The 15400-nt window shown below is 47.6% G+C and overlaps 1 protein-coding gene across 2 annotated transcripts in view; it reads left to right on the top strand.

Moving 5' to 3' along the window:
* TMEM181 (transmembrane protein 181) overlaps positions 1–15400 on the top strand; it is a 73964-nt gene that overhangs the window by 5311 nt on the left and 53253 nt on the right. The gene's annotated exons all lie outside the window — the stretch shown is intronic.

Here is a 15400-nt window from a genome sequence, read left to right as displayed (position 1 = left end):
ACACCCAGTGCTCCATGTAATACATGTCCTCCTTAACCCTAAGCCCCCTCCCCTCTATAACCCTCAGTTTGTTTCTCAGAGTCCATAGTCTCTCATGGTTTGTCTCTCCCTCCGATTCCCCCCCTTCATTTTTCCCTTCCTTCTCCTAATGTCCTCCATGCTATTTCTTATGTTCCACAAATAAGTGAAACCATATGATAATTGTCTTTAACTGCTTGACTTACTTCACTTAGCATCATCTCCTCCAGTCCCATCCATGTTGATGTAAAAGTTGGGTATTCATCCTTTCTGATGGCGGAGTAATATTCCATTGTATATATGGACCACATCTTCTTTATCCATTCGTCTGTTGAAGGGCATCTTGGCTCTTTCCACAGTTTGGCTATTGTGGACATTGCTGCTATGAACATTGGGGTGTATATGACCAGGGAAGTCTTCTCATTAACTAAGCTCTGGATGAATATACAGAATCATAATGCCAGTTTATGTAATTGGCTGATGCAGACCCACGAGAACACAGATAATGGTGGGCATGGCATCACAGCCAGGGGAATTAGCTAGATTAGGGATTCTCAATGCTAGCTGCACATCACAATCACTTGGGGGAGCTTTTAAAAAGACAAATGCCCAGGCCGTACCCTCGAGAACTCTGATTTAATTGGCCTGGGCTGGATCGAAGCCAGAATGGAGAACCCAAGAGCGGTGAGTGGAATGTTTAAGAGCATCCATCTCAATGGGACGGGCTTGCCATCAGGACAGGAATATCTGTCCTGGAAATCACCAGTTAAGGCTCCTCCCCTGCACAAAGCTCAATGGCCACTGTCACCAATCACCTTGGCTTTTTCCACACTTTTAGGCTGGCCAACCTCCCTTTTTAGGTTAAGCATCTGTTCAGGTTACAGGCAGATTTAAAAGTCTGAGAACTATTTTTTCCATTTAAGGCAGACTTGCATATATATACTGGTTTTAATGTTAGTGACCCATCTCACCTGACCCATCTGTACTGATTTTAATGTTAATGTTTCAGCTGGCTGACTTTTCTCCTTGTTTTCAAGTTATTGGAGACAAGTCATTGTAATTAGAGTACTGACCTCTCTCTCTCTCTCTCTCTCTCTCTCTCTGTCTTTTGTGTCTTTGTTGGTGGGAGTAAAGGGTAAGTATCTCTGATGAGGCAGTAATTTTAGAACTAGCTTCTTTATCTTCATCACTTCCAAGGTAGAAAAATAATTTCATTAAACTTGAGAACTTAGAGTGATGTACACACTTGAGATCTTAGACTTATGTACAAATCTGGCTCAGTGAGAAAGACTGATTTTCTGTTTGGGACAAGATACGGGCCCCAGAAGGGCCCTGGACCAAGGACCTGAACAAACACATGTATGAGGGGCCCGCCGTGGGCACCAGGATAGGTCAGCTGCCCTTAGACCTATCCATGCCTTCCTGTAGTCCTCCCAGGGCTGCACCCCTCCCCCACGGCTCTTGACTGCTTTCTTCTCCCTTGCTCTGGGATCTTGTTCCATCAATTATCCTCTCTAGTCCTCATGGGTGCAACCACACTGTCTTCTTCAACATATGCTGGTCTGCCTTCTTCCCCTACCATATTGTCATATAAATGAGTTAAGGATGGTCCCTGTAGGTTGGCTCCCATGTTGTTTGTTTCTTCACTTATTTCATAGCGGGTGCCTAACTCACTCCCATGGGTGCCTAACTCAAATTCTTACATACCCCCTTGCTCTACATATAGTCCCATTATGCATATTTTTAGCCATTTAGAGTCTGCCTGCTTTGTATACCTGTGAAACAGCGCTCAACATCTGCTAGCCATAGATATGGCAAACTTGGTGGCTATAAAAGACCCCAAACTGTTGCTGCCCTCGGGGGTTCTCTGATCCAGAGGCTCCCTCCTCTTGCTGCTGAGTGACATCACCTGTACACATAAGTCCCCTCTTTGATTCTCTTCTGCCCCGAGGGTCCCATAGCCCTATTCTTTGTGCTAAGGTCATGTTTACCTGTCTCTATGGCATGAGCACCTGATACAGAGTACATCATACAATAGGTGCTCAACTAACATCTGCTACGTTAAGAGCATGAATGGATGAGAGAGAACAGAAGAGATTTCACTAAATTACAGGAAGGCATATTTTGCCCAGTTTTTAATAGGTAGAAGCTATGAACTGAAGAGTTCCATGTGAGCTCCCAGTAAAACTGGGAATTGCTTGCTGGGCAGTGGTTGCTCTGGAGCAACCACCAGGAAAATGGCTAATCATATATAGCGGAAAATTATTAAAGGTATTAAAATTTACAAGAGAAAACATTCAGTTAATGTAAAAGAAGACAGTAAAGAAAGACTAGAGGAACAGAAAGGACAGGAAACAGAGGGTAAAAAGCAGACTGGCAGACATGACGCCAGCTCTACCGATAATAACATTAAATGTGAAGAAACAAGGCAGTCCATCAAGAGGCAGAGGCTGTCAGAGGGGGTAATAAGCAAGATCCCATTACATTCCGTCTACAGAAAACAACTTCAGATTCTAAGATACAAACGAGTCAAAAGTAAAAGGATAGAAAAAGATATATCATGCAAACAGCAAACTCAGAAAAGCTGGCGTGGCTAGACTGCCATCAGGTAAAATAACTTTTAAAACAAAACACGTTACTAGAGATAAAGAGGGATGTTCTATAATGACAAAAGGGTCAATCCATGAGGAAGATATAACAACTGTAAACTTATACGCAATCAACAACAGAGCCCAAAATACGTGAAGCAAAAACTAACAGAATTGAAGGGAGAAGTAGAAGATTCAAAAATAATAGTTGGAGTCTTCAATACCCACTTTCAGTGATGGATGGACAAACTAGCCAGGAGATTGATGAAGAAATAGAAGGCTTGAACAACAATATAAACCGTCTAGACGTAGTAGAAATCCATAGAGTACTGTGTCTAACAACAACAGAATACAGATTCTTCTCACATGCACATGGAACATTCTCCAGGATAGACCATATACTCATCCATGAGACGAGATGTAATAAATTTAAAAGGACTGAAATCAAACAAAGGAAGTTCTCCAACAACCATGGAGTGAAACCAAATATCAATTACAGGAAGGCATTTGGGGAATCCCCCAATATGTGGAAATTAAATAACACACTCCTAAATAACCAACTGGTGAAAGGCAAATCACAAAGGAAATTAGGATTTTGAGATAAATGAAATATATATACCATATACCAGAACAACTGGCATGCACCTAAGGCAGTGCTTAGAGGGAAATTTATAGCCGTAAATGCCCACATTAAACAAGAAGAAAGAGCTCAAATCAATACTTAACCTTCTACCTTAAAACACTGGGGAAGAGGGATGCCTGGGCGGCTCAGTCGTTAAGCGTCTGCCTTCAGCTCAGGTCGTGATCCCAGGGTCCTGGGATCAAGCCCCACATCAGGCTCCCTGCTCCGTGGGCGGCCTGCGTCTCCCTCTCCCACTCCCCCTGCTTGTGTTCCCTCTCTCGCTGTGTCTCTCTGTGTCAAATAAATAAAATCTTAAAAAAAAAAATTGGGGAAGAAAAGAAAACCCAAAGCAAGCAGAAGGAAAACAATAATAAAGATTATAGTGAAGATTAATTAAAGAAAAATAGGGAAAATGAATAAAACGAACATGGTTCTATGAAAAGATCAGCTGGTTTGATAAACCTTTAGCTAGACTGACCAAGAAAAAAAGAAGATGCAAATTACTAAAATCAGGAATAAAAGAGGGAACATTGCTGTCAACCTCACAGGAAAAGAAAGGACTACACGGGAATGCCATTAGATAAATGTGGGTCCCGATAAATTCTACGAGACACTGTTACCGTGATACCAAGCCAAAGACATCACAAGAAAACCACAGACCAGTATCTCTCATGGACATAGAACAGTTCTGAAACAAAACAAAAAACTAGCAAACTGAATCCAGCAACAGGATTATTAAAAAGGGATTATACACCATTACCAAGTGGGACTTGCGCCACGAATGCAATGTTGTTTTAACACTGAAAAGATCGGTTACTATGTCATACCAGCAGACCCATCCCATGGTCTTTTACCGTTTGGTGTTTCCAGGTGGTACAACTCTGTGCTTAGGGGCATCCCGAAGGCCTTGACCTGGCTGCGGGTACGTGTATGGCGTCCGCGGTTCAAACAGCAGACACGCTGTACTCTTTTCAGCACTCTTCCTGGTGGTTCACCGAAGCTGAATTGTTTTTACCTGTGCCTTCGTGTAAGCAGAGCTTTGGCCCATGCAGCAGAGTTGTTTTGTTCTTTTTTTCTTTAAAGCTAGCTACATCTTGCTCTGAATGGAGAGGAAAAGATAAAGATCTTCTTTGGGGAGCAGAGCAGGTAGAAGGTGCTGACCGTTCTCCAGGGCCCGTCATCATTCAGCTGCAGCAATGACTCAGCTCTTGCAGTAGAAAAGCCTCATCTGCCAGATGAGAAACGGGCTCCGAGCTGGGCCAGGACATCCGAAGCTTGACAGAGGAGAGCCGGGACCCTGGATTTGTCTTGTAGGGCCGCGCTGACACGGGACCACAAACCGAGCGGCTTACACAGCAGACATTTTGTGTTTCCCAGTTCTGGAGGCCAGAATTCTGAGATCAAGGTGTTGGCGGGGTGGTTCCGCCCAAGGCCGTGAGGGCAGGGCCTGTTCCGGCCTCCCTGACAGCTTGGGGTGGGGGGTGGGGGTGCGGCTCAGCTATTCCTTGGCTCCTACGTGGCCGCTCGTTTCCTGTCTTTCCTCACGGTGCGTCTGTCTCTGTGCCCAGATTTCCCCTTGTCGTAAGGACACCAGCTGTAGTGGGTCAGGGCCCACCCTTGACCTCATCTTAACTTGATCATCTGCAAAGACCCTGTTTCCAAATAAGCCACAGTCACAGGCACTGGGGGTCAGGACTTCAACATCTTTGGGGGACACAAAGATGTTCCCCCCATAACAGGCTCTCCTTGAGCGGGACTGCCCATGTGTTGCTACAGGGCTGTGGATTTAGATTCCCCTCCGAATATTTTCTAAACTAGCAGCTGACTGTTTGATGAGCAAGAGTCAGAGGCCAGAGTCTTGGCTCTGTTGCTACCATCTTGGAAATCAGGTCTGCGCATGTCATAGAATGATCGCAGATCCCTTCTGGCTCTAAAACCCAGACCGCAGAGAGAGTGGGGCTGTGTCTGAAGGGGGCCCCGGGATGGCCTCCCCAGCAGAGGCGACTACAGTCTCAGTGCTGCCCAAGCTGCCTGAGCTTTATGAAGTTCAGGTTGGGAAAGGTGTGTGTGTGGTGTATGTGTGTGGAGGGGTATCTATATGGTGTGTGTGTGTGTGTGTGTGTGTGTGTGTGTGTGTGTGTGTGTGGTATAAGGTTGTGTGTGGTGTGTGTACGTGCGTGTGCCTGGTATGGTTTGTGTGTGTGGGTGGTCTGTGTGTTTGTGGTATGTATATGGTGTGTGTGTGCCCTGTATGGTATGTGTGTGGTGTGTGTGTGGTGTGCGTGAGGTGTGATGTAAGTGCCGTGTGGACGTGTGTGCACTGGGGTGAAGGAGGACATGGAGTGTGGGCAAAGGACACAGGCCCCTGCCCAGCCCTCTGTTGTGGGAAACCAGTTTGCGAGGGGCTGTTGGGTCAGAGGTAGGGTGACCAAACTGTCCTGGCTTTAGCACCGAAGTCCAGTATAGTCCCAGGAATATCAAGATGGTTGGTGACCCCAGATGTGTGACTCCAGCTGAAGCTGGCTGAGGAGGCCGGGTCTGGGCTGTCACCGTCAGCGTCCTGGGCAGAGGTGACAGAGACATGCCCTTGAACTTCTCCACTCTGGAATGCTGGTTTTCCCTCCTTTGTCCCGCTTTCTCCTTCCCTGTTCTCTTGGCCTCAGGCCCTGTCCGACCTCCGCATTGAATAAAGACAGCCTTGTTGCCAGAGGGCCGTGGTTCTCAGAGGAGAGCCCCCCAGGGCAAGAGAACCTCAAGGCTCTTCTAAAAATAACCACTATCTTGTGGTACTTCCTTTCCTATCCTGAAATGAAATTCCTGGGTAATATCTTACATGCTTCCATAACTTAAAAAACAAAAATACTGGGGCACCTGGGTGGCTCAGTTTGTTACATGTCTGCCTTCGGCTCAGGTCATTATCCCGGGGTCAGTCATCCCTGGGATCTAGCCCTCACATTGGGCTCCCCGCTCAACCGGGGGGGGGGGGGGGGGCAGTCTGCTTCTCCTTCTCCCTCTGCCCCTCCCCCTCCATTCGTGCTCACGCTCTCTCTTGCTGTCTCTGAAATAAATACATAAAATCTTTTAAAAACAAAACAAATATACCTACCCTAAATGTAATCAGAATAGGCAATGAAAGAAATGCATCAAGAGTATGCATTTCACCCTCAAAATGCTCTGACAAGTCACTAAAAGGAAATGTGCCAGGAGGCCGGATTTTCAGAAGTCACTGCTTTAGGCCCCTCTGTAGGCCTTCCCGGGGTGGGTGGGTGCCTGCGCTCCTCCCCATGAAGGGCCGCTCTCTGCAAGCCACCCCTCCCCTGCCCTGGGGTTGCCCAGCCCAGACTGCAGGGCATTGCTGTGCCCGTTTCGGACTTTTCTATGCCAGGGCTTCTGCCGCACCCCCCTTCCCCCCCATCCCTTAAGTACTTGAGTTTGGCACCATTTAGTCCACATCCAGGAAATCAGGATAGAGACCTTTGTTCTGTATGTTCAAGGCCAAAGCAGAGGGTTTCTGTAGCCCAGAGGCCCCCGGACCTGCCCCTTCGTGTGCCTGGAACTGGCCAGCTCAGCATTTACTGTAACTTGGCAATTTGTGGCAAATGGTGGCTCTAATTTGAGGCGCTTGGTTTGTTGTGGGGGAAACGGCTTGCTCGGGGTTGGGGAGGGGGGCAGGGCCGGTCTCCTGCTGGAAACAGATTCTGAAGTTAGAGACAGGCCCCGTGGTGAGCCCGGCCCTGGTGGGTGCTGTACACAGAAGAGGGGACATGGGCGGGGGGTGGGGGGGGCTCTGTCCTGCCCGCTTTGTCTCTGAGGGAATGAGGGAAGCAAACCGAACGTGAAAAAAAATAACCTGGGCACTGCTGTGCTCTCTCAATTCCCTTTAACACCCCCACGTGGCTGGGAAAGGGCCCTCCGGGTGTTATGGTTCGCGGAGGCAGGGCCTCCTAACAAAGTCCTGTTGATTTCCGATCAGCAAGCCTGGGAGGACTCGGAAGACGGGGTTATGTTTTCTCTGTGAAGATGATTCCGTTTCCCCGGTTAGCTGTCTGGCATTTCTGACCTGCAAGCCCATGCTTTTAGGTGAAGAGAGCCCTCAATTTCGATTCAGGCCAACAGAGATTACTTTAAAAGTCAATTTGGAAAGGGCGAGCACACCTACGGCTCAGTGGTGAATGATCGAGAAGCTCCAGACCTGGCATTCTTCTTATCCTCAGCACCCTGCAGGGCGAAATGCAAAATCAAACACCGTTCCTCCAGGTTGCCATAGGAATGATGGCTTTGCTGTACTTCTCGTGGTCGAAGACAATGTCAGGGACACCTAGAGGCATTCACTGTTGCTTTACGGGGATATGGTACAACAGTGTTTAAGGCTATTGATTGCGGGGCGCCTGGGTGGCTCAGTCGGTTAAGCATCTGACTCTTGGTTTCGGCTCTGGTCATGATCTCGGGGTTGTGGGATTGAGCCCCGCATCAGGCTCTGTGCTCAGTGCAGAGTTTACTTGTCCCTTTCCCTTTCCCCCTCCCCACCCCCAATGCTCTGTCTCTGAAATAAACAAATAAATAAAATCTTTTTATAAAAGGCTATTGATTGCAAGTATTAATTTCAGCCAAAAAGAAGGAATTTATTGCAAAGATGCAGAGATAATTTACAGAATCAAAGGGCGAAAATGCCCCTGGATTTCAGGAAGGAACTGGAACCAATTCAGCATGGGTTTCTAATCTCTCGCCAGGGCCCCAAACCACTGGTTACCGAGCCTGCTGCACATGGGGATGCTTTGGAGAGCTTTAACAATGACCGAAGCCCAAACCCTACTTTGGATTCTGATTTCAGTGGTTGGGGGTTCAGCGTGGGTATTGGGCCTTTTTAAAGCTCTCCAAGTGATTTTGACTTCAACAAATTTTGAGACCCATTGTCCTAAACTAATTTGTTCCTCTGCCCTTTGTCCTAGCTCGCTGGGAGCCCCCCCCGGTCTTTGATCAATACCAATACTCTCTTCTCTGTGCTTACACTGCTCGATTGCGGGAGGAAATCACCACCAGGCAGGCATTAGTAGAAGTCATCATTAACATGAGCTCAAAAACGTCAGCTGGGGCCTCCATGAAGCCCCGGAATCCTGTTAGATTTTCCCAGGATGCTCATTTCCCCAGGCTTTGCAACAACGATTTCTGAACCTTCTCCGCCTCTTTGTACTGGATCAAATTGACAAATCCCCAGAGCCACTGGGCCCTGCCCACATCCTCCCATCCTACCCCACCATGGCCCGTGCCTTGCTTCCTCAACTGAGTCATCCTGATAAAGGTTCACATAGTTCCCGGCCTCTGCCACCTCCGCCCCACCGCCGACAGACAGGGGAGGCTTGTTCACCCCACATCAGCTGGACTGGTGCCCACAGGATCCAGGATGGATCCCCAGTGGCTGCTTGCAGGGGCCCGGAGTATAAGCTAGGTGTGTGGGTCAGACTCTGGCCCACAGGACACTCGTGGCAGGATAGAACCAACAGATCATTTCCAGACACCATAGTTTCGGGCAGTCTCTCTGAGCTATCCTGCAAGACAGAGCGATTAGATGTGTTGATAACGAAGCCAGGGACAGCTTGCACTCCCCCCGATGTACTCTCCTGAGCCCCTGCCTCCATGCTCTCTCCAAGCTTCCTTGGGGTCATACCTGCTTCCCATAAAGTTCACATGGAAACTCTTGCCTCAGATTCTGTTTCCAAGGGAAGCAAGCTAAGATATTCTTGAACATGAAGACAGATTTGCCCTGTAACTCATAGAAGAAATTAAGGCCAAAAGTAGCGTGACCAACTGTCCTGCTTTGCCTGGAGCTGAAGGACCCCTGGGATCGGGGCTTTTCAGGATTAGAACTAGAAAAGTCTCAGGACAACCAGGACCGGCGAGGAGAGGAGACCTCGCGGAAGGAGGGGCACACGCGGCTTCCCGCCTCCAAACGGCACACTCGCTGGCCTGGCAACTCCTACCCTTTGCTCCCCAGAGCAGGTGTCCCACAGCCTCTAAACTGTGAGAAAACACACCGGGATGTTGCCAGTCATCTGTCCTTCCTTCAGGACACGTGTTGGGGGTCTTTCTGCATCAGGCTTGGCGCCGGGCCCTGGAAAGATAAGGACAAACAAAGGCGGCACAGTGAAGTCACAAGCGATGGTAGTGGAATGGTACTTGTTTCGTGAAAGGGAGGTCTACACACAATGACCTCCAAAGGCTGAAGAAAAAGACTGACAAGTCCAGCTTGAGGAGAAGTGTTTTTTTTAAGGGGACTTCCGGACAGAAGCATACCTTGGGCATCATAAGACAGTAGATGGTTGCAAGCCCACCTCCTTTAAGACCTGCTGCTTTTGTATCCACCAAGGCTGGGAGTCCATGCGGGGGACCGGCCAGGAGGACGGAGCTTGACAACAGGTGTGTGTCATGGCCATATCCCTAGGGCATATCAAGGACGTTTTGCCTTGGGGTGTATTTAAGGGTGTGGTTAAACAAAAGGAAGGAATCGGAGGGTGTGCTGTGCTCAAGGTTCCAGGTCACAGACTGGTCATCCTGGAGGATTTGTTCAAGATGGCATTAGTCTGGTTCATGCAGTACCACTCAAATGCTCAGGATAAAATGAAAGACATGTTTCAGTCAAGTAAATTGAGCCTGATACTTAAAAAAATCCCAAATGACCAAAGGCAGAGAAGGTGAAGGGTATTGGTATGCTGGACACTAATTCCTGGTGAGTGGAAGCCGTGGGGTCCGTGAGCAAGGGCGGTGCCCTGCGAGCGTGTGTGAGGCCTAGGGATGGGCTCAGGCAGGGTGTTCCTTCTTCTATTCACTGCGCTTTCATTATTGCAAGTACCAGAAATGTGACTTCTGTCTTGCCCTTACTCTCGTTCTTGTCACTCACTCACTCGGATGAAGCAAAACTGCCACACGAGAAGCTGCCCTGTGGAAAACCCCAAGTGGCAAGGAACTGAGTGGCTTCCAGCCAACAGCCCAGGAGGCGCTAGATCGTGCCAACCACCAGCAGCGTGAGCGTGGAGGCAGACCCTTCCCCTGGCTAGTCTTGAGGATAACTTCAGCCCCAGATGACACGGTGCCTACAGCCTGAATGAGAGCCTGAGCCAAAGGAGCCCGCTAATTGCACCTGGATTCCTGACCCCCTGTTCTGAACAAAAGATTCACAACAGCTATGTTCCGGTTTCGAAAAGGAAAGAAAACTTTTATTATTACTATTATTATTATTATAATAATAATAATTATTATTATTATAGAAACCTAATAGAAACAGAAGAGGAAAGGAATCTATACATAGATGAAGGTAATAGTAGGCAATAAATGAGAATAAGGCAAAGTGACATCAAATTGGGTACTTACAACCTCCAACCTCCCCAGCCGGGGAAACCCCGTGGAGACAAGCCAGGCTGGAGTCCCAATGGAGAGGCCTGGGTGGCGCGTCCTCCCCTCAGGTGAGACTTCCCACGGACCATCCCCATAAGGGCCATATTTATAGGGCCAATAACAGGGTTTGAAATGAAACATTTGTTTGCCTGAATGCAGTTTGGAGCAAGCTGCATTTCCATGTTATCATGTTTCTATGTTTTCAAGGAGCCTGGGCTGAGTGTGTCTGCCTCCCCATCTTGGATTCTGGATTCCGTTCCAGGGGACCAGCCCAGCCTGGAGCAGGAGGGGATGTGAGACAAGATTTGTAGTTCTTGATGTCCAGAACAGAAGGGTCAGTTCTGATCTGGAGGCCAGATAGTATATTCCAAACAACCAAGCTCCCAAGGTCACTCACACAGCACGAGTCTCACAAACAATAGTCCTTAGCCTGCCTGTGTGCACGCGGGTCCAGGCAGTCGGTTATGCGGGACAAGTCACAAATACATCTGTCCATATAGAACACCCACAGAAACCACGAGATAATACATGTTGTTTCAGGACACAAAGTTCTGAGGTAATTTGTTATGTAGCAACAGATAACTAGTACAGCTAATATGTGTTGGGGTAGTTTCCGCAGCATAAATAATGGGAACAAGCACGAGGATAGGAAAGCAAAAATGACTATCTTATATTGCGAATAACCCACCAAGCTGAATGTTTGTGTTCGGGCATTACGAAACTTGGTAAGAAGGTAAAGCTTTGGAACCAATCAGAGGTAGACCATTGCTTCTACCGATCAGTTCTCTGGAGTCAAGAAGACGGTGAAAAGTAAGCTCCCACGTTTGGTGCAACAAGTGGGCCAGAAGGCATAAGGCCTCCTGCAAATGACAGGAGGAGGTTGTGGGGACGGCGGCCTGGTGAGACAGCTGAGCCCTGACGGAAACATGTTCGTTCTGCTCTGCTTACTGCAGAGGGGATGAGTCAGCTGGAAATGGGTGTCCAGGAGCTGCTGAAACTCAGGCCAAAGCACGTCGCTAACGTCAACTGTCATCAACTATCATCAGGCTCAAGGGAGATTTGAGACTGAGGTTTTCCCGCCTTGGAACAAAGAATAGGCGATCAGAGTCGTTGGTACTGAATTCCTTAGTCTCTGCACTGAATATGTAGGGCAGTTTTCCTTTTTAAGGAACCTTCCATTTTGGGGTGTTAGGGACTGACATCTCTCATTCATATTTTGAAGCCCTAACCCTCCCACTGTGGCTGAATTTGGAGTAAGGAAGGAATTAGCTTTAAGGAGGTCATAAGGGTGGGGCCCTGATCTGATGGGATTGGCGTCCTTATTAGAAGAGACGCCAGAGAGCTCCTGCTCTCTCTTCTCTCACACACGCCCACCCAAGGACAGGCCATGTGAGAACACAGCCAGAAGGTGGCTCTCTGCAAGCCAGGAAGAGAGTCCTCACCAGAAATGGAATCAACCAGAACCTTGATCTTGGATTTGTAGCCTCTGGAACCTGAGAAAAAACTTACTGTGGAAGCCATTCAGTCTATGGTATTTTGTTACAACAGCCTGAGGTAATCAACACAATGGGTTAGAGAGAATTGCAGTAAGCTATTCATTTCCTTCCTGTTTAACTCCGGGCCCAACTAGAGCACGAGTACTTGATGTTAGCCATTATTGATTCTTACTAATAAGATGTTAGGAGATCACTGTAGTCTATCTACAAAATGCTAGACAAATGTTCACTGTTACATTAGGAAGGGAATTTGAGTCCCCTGGAATAGACAACTGATTTCCTAGGGTATCAAGAGCATTTTGCAGATAAGCCCCTTGAGATGTTGCCATCAGCCTTGAAAAACAGCAAGGAGTCAGCAAACTGCAGACCGGAGGACTTGACTTTGGTTCAGTTCTAGAGAAAATGATTTCAAGGGATGGTTTGCTGGCCCTAAGAAAATGAAATGAGGGGCACTTGGGTGGCTCAGTCGTTAAGCGTCTGCCCTCGGCTCAGGTCATAATCCCAGGGTCCTGAGATCGAGCCCTGCATCCGGCTCCCTGCTCCGCGGGGAGCCTGCTTCTCCCTCTCCCTCTGTCGCTCCCCCTGCTTCTGCTGTCTCTCTCAGATAAATAAATAAAATCTTAAAAAAAAAAAAAAGAAAATGAATGTTAGGTATGAGTAGGTGTTTTTCTAAGAATATGTGGTATCAGACTAATTTCTGAGATTTTGATCCTTTTCAAAACAAGGCTAAGTTTCAGATACATATACACTCACTTACCCATGGGTCCAATCTCCCAATTAAATGGGATTACTGGGGGATGCTGTGAAACATTGTATATGTGGATTTTAGAAGGCTTTTAAAATAAGAACAAAGTTGATCCATGTGGGCTCAGTGCCTCTGAGGTTAGAGAGACTATGTATATCTAGTGGTCTGTTTGCTCCTGGCCTTTGCTGGTCACTCTGACCCTGTCACGTTCTTCACCGCTTGGGACATCAACATTGGAAGAGCATGAGCTTGGGGTGAGGTCGTCCTAGGTTCTCACCAGTAGTCCCTGAGAAAATCACTTAACCTCTTTAAGGCCTCAGTTTCCTATCTGTAAAATGAGGATAATGACCATGGTTAACTCATCAAGTTGCTGAGAGAATTCATTGGCTCGGGCCTTAGGCTTTGCAGGTGATCAGTAATTGCTGGTTCTTCTCATTGGACAGCATGACCCTGAGCAGAGATCCCAGGAGGCATCAGGAGAATGGAATCATCAGCTGAATGGGTGGAAGCTGCCAGAATACCAACTCATTCTCAGGCTGATACAGATGTTATCTGAAATGTGCTCCATTCTGAGCTTAGCGAGGAAACTTGCTGAACAGAAGCATGTTCAGAGTAGGGGGCCTGGAGGTGACCTGGAGGAAATCTCCTGTGAGGGATGGTTGACGTGTTAGACAAGCTTTCTTGGAGCCCCAAGATATGGTGGGCACCTTTCCCCTTGTCATACACATTATCACTGCGCTCTTCTATCCCTTTTCCATCACAGTTTTCACTGTGTCGTTATTCGGTTATTATTTGTTTGCTGGCTGTGTCCTTCACCAAAAGATAAGTCCCAGGAGGACAGGGATTGTCCCACGTATTCGTGTTGTGTTTCTAGAACTGAAGGAAGTGCGTAGCACACACTGAATACTCAGTTAATGTTGGAAGAACACATAAATGAGAAAACGAGGGATCAAAGTGATGTTGGACAGCAGGTCAAGGGAGGACCAATGTGGAGAAGTTACGAGGAGGGAGTTTGGGTCTCAAAGAGGTCAACTCTTTTTAAAACCTGGAGCCATGTAAAAACAGCAAGAGGTCAGTGGGGATGTCTCAGAAGAGGCCAGGCAGCTGGCCCAGTCTCTGGAGTAGGTGTTTTTCCACCAGATAAGACTGCCTCAGATTGGAGGTAAAAACTGGCTGCCTCTGGGCAAATGCAGCCAGCAAATGTGTTTTGTTTAGTCTTCCTGGAGTTCAAAATATTTTTTAATTAGTTTCCAATACTTCAGAATTGGAAGGTGTGACATGCAAAGTTGTATCGGAAGTCAGAGTCTTTCCAAGGGCCGAGTGCAGCTCCTTTAGACAATGCACACTCTGGTGCACAGCGCCCACCTGGCCAGTGCCCTGTTACCTGCCTGTCCCGCAGGTACTGGTGTTTATGTTCCTTGGCCTTGCTGCCGGGAAGACCCCTTTTTCTCCAAGTGTCTACGAAGAGAATCAGAGGAATAATCTTTTGGTATAATTTCTTTAAGAGTTGTGGTTTAGGATTCAGAGTGGTAATGGAATTTGTCATTCTTACTTGGTATTCAGTCTCTTGCTTTGCCTGGTGTCCCCCACCCCCCCCCCCACCACCAATTCCCTCCAACTTCTCAAGCCCCTCCCACTTCGAGATCAGCCCAAACATTGAGCATTCTCTCTCCTCTCCCACCCAACCCCACCCCAGGTGAGTTAGGTGCCCTTCCTCAGTGCCACTGTAGCAATCTGTGCTTATCACCCTTAGTTTTGGTAACTGACTTTGCCTGTAAGTTTGCTGAGGGTGGGAACTGAATGCTATTCATGTTGGTATCTTCCTGCCAATACCAATGAGCTTGTTGGCAACTTAGCGCATGAACAAGAAAACATTAGGAAGAAAGCTTGAGTCTTTTATTTTCCTCATTTAGATTGACTTTAAACCCATGGCAATAAGTGGACAGGGGACATTTTGACAAATGCTCCAAAGAGAATCTTGGAAATATCCAAAACCGTGGTTCTCCTCTGTTCTTGATCATAGAAATTTAGGCCTGTATGCCAAGATCTTAGATCAAGAAAGTGCTTTTGGTCAGCTGATCTCGTCACACTGTAGAAAGAACTGCAACAGGATTGGCCCCTGAAACTTGCTCCTACTCAGCACCTTAGCAGGACCCGGATTCGCAACATCAGTTATGTTTTCAGCTATGTGGGATGTGGGGTGTGGGAACCACACCTGCATGCTTCCTGAGGGACGGTGTTTGCACTGGGGATGGAAAATCTGCATGCTATGGTAGCTCTAATTTAGAAAAAGCTTGCAGAAACTACCAGAAAGAGCCTGGAAAAGCTATCCTGGCATCATTTGGGGGTGTCAGAGGTTTGCTCTGGCATTTAAGCTCTTTGGGTCACAAACCTCTTTCAGAATTTGGAAAGTTAAAGATCTTCTCCCCAGAAAAATGCAGACACCCATAGGGTCTTTCACGCAACTGTAGGGCATTCATGGACTCCTATGATCCATTCTTATGCCCTGATTAAGACGTCCTAGAAGCCAGAGGGTGAATGT

This window comes from Zalophus californianus, chromosome 7, assembly GCF_009762305.2.
Source record: "Zalophus californianus isolate mZalCal1 chromosome 7, mZalCal1.pri.v2, whole genome shotgun sequence".
Classification (NCBI taxonomy): Eukaryota; Metazoa; Chordata; class Mammalia; order Carnivora; family Otariidae; genus Zalophus; species Zalophus californianus.
The sequence above is the reverse complement of the archived record's forward strand: the minus strand, read 5'-3'. Positions and strand labels throughout refer to the sequence as shown.